Genomic DNA, 1,835 nt, shown 5'->3' with positions numbered 1-1,835 from the left:
AGCGCACAGTATATGGCATCTTGCAGGCAGTTTGGTGTATGGTAGGTTGTGGAAGCTCTCTTGTTTGGAGATGTGTGTACACTTAAAAATTGTGTTTTTGAAGAGTTATTTGGTGAAAGTGAAAGATCTTTCTCTCAAGTGCATTGGTCGGCGTGTGCTGTAAATCCATGCCACGGTAAGTGCTTCCTAATTTTCATGGTGGTCTTTTGGGTGGGCGTGTGCTGGTAAATTCCCAAGAGATCACTTGTCTTTGAGTTGTGGTTTTGTTGAGGTTATTTTGATACCGTTTGTGGTGCTGATCTTGTGTCTTGAGCGCTATTGGGAGACATTGCTATAGAGGTGCCCCTTGCTCTTGTTTTCCCAACAGTGTTTTGGTGCCCGCCATCGAGGAGTGCTTCAAGTTACCTTCAATCTTGATGGTGTAGACATAAAATTGCAGCCATGGTCAAGCTCAATGATGCCTTGTTGAGGATGAATAATGCCATGAAACAATTGAAGCTAAGCAGGCTAGAAGAGTTGGACATGCATTACATGAGGTTTTGCTCTCTAAAGCAGGAGCTAGAGGTTCTTGAGGATATGGTTCTGGATGCAAAGGAAGAGAAGTTCTTGTTCATTGGTATCCTTCAAGGATAATTGGGCATTGAGGTTGCTTGCACTGACTTGCTGGGTGTGAAGAGAATTGTTGATTTCTTGAAGCAAGGAAGATGGTTGGAAGATGTCAATCAATCGTCTACTTCTTCATGCATTTCACACAAGAGCTCTTCTGTCACTAGTGATGATTTTAGCAATGCTAATGAGGTTGCGTCAGATGTAGAAGCTGAGGTTATCTCTCTTGATGATGTAGATATTGATGAGGAGTTGTGTGCAAACAATATTGTGAAAGAAAAGACCTTGGAGTGCATGTATGACAAAGAGGGCAATGATATGGCTGACTTAGTTCCATGTATGGATGCTCATAAAGTTAAGGCCTTATCTAGCTCTATGTGTTTGCATTATGTGCCTATGGATGTTATTACTTGTGATACAAATGACATGCATGTTGACATTATGGGTGATTTTTTTGCTCCTCCATCTTATGAATTGACATGGTATCCTGATGACTTGTGGGCATGTGGACCCATTTGGGATGTTGAGATTGGTGTTAGTGACATTGGTTGGGATTCATGTTTGCTTACTAGTTATGCTCAAGAGATGGCATGCAGTGAAAGTGATGCTTATGAGACCTATGAGTATGATGATGGTAGTCTTGATTGGAGATTTGATGATCCGAAAGTTGAAATGTATGAGGAGATGCAAGTTAGTGTGTGTCATGCATTGTCAAGGGTGAAGAAGCTTATGCAAACCTCACATGCATGTGTGGATGTTGAAGAGGATTGTAGCTTGGAAAGTTGGGATAGCCATAATGACATGGATACAGTGGATGTTTTGTCTTGGCTTGATGTGAGTGATACATCTCATGATGGCGAGAACGTTTATCCATGGTATTTTGATTTGTATGACATGTACGTTGATGGTTGGAGCTCACTAGTGATTGATGATTGTTCTTATGACTTTGAAGAATGCCATTATGTGTGCACGATGGATGCAAGGGATAATACTTTTCCATTTGATCGTGGTAAGGGTATATGGTGCTGATTCCTTTGTACATGATGTATCTTTGTACATAAGCTTTTGCATATTCTACTGTTGAGCATGAATGCTCTAGCAGACGTGGGGTTTGGCAAACTATGTTACGCGCATTTTGAGAACCCCATTTTTTGTAAATTTGTACATACGGACATGACACCTGATGTCAAAAGTGTGTGCAGGATTTATTTTTGTGGGGTTTTTAGCTT

The 1,835-nt window shown here is 41.0% G+C and overlaps 1 pseudogene; it reads left to right on the top strand.

Annotated features, from left to right (window-relative positions):
• Positions 1-576: 576 nt before the first annotated feature.
• Positions 577-1,635, top strand: LOC147427743 (uncharacterized; annotated as a pseudogene).
• The last annotated feature ends 200 nt before the right edge of the window (positions 1,636-1,835 follow it).

This window comes from Adiantum capillus-veneris, chromosome 23, assembly GCF_014529385.1.
Source record: "Adiantum capillus-veneris isolate H3 chromosome 23, ASM1452938v2, whole genome shotgun sequence".
NCBI classification, from domain to species: domain Eukaryota; kingdom Viridiplantae; phylum Streptophyta; class Polypodiopsida; order Polypodiales; family Pteridaceae; genus Adiantum; species Adiantum capillus-veneris.
This window is presented reverse-complemented; position numbering and strand designations above follow the sequence as displayed.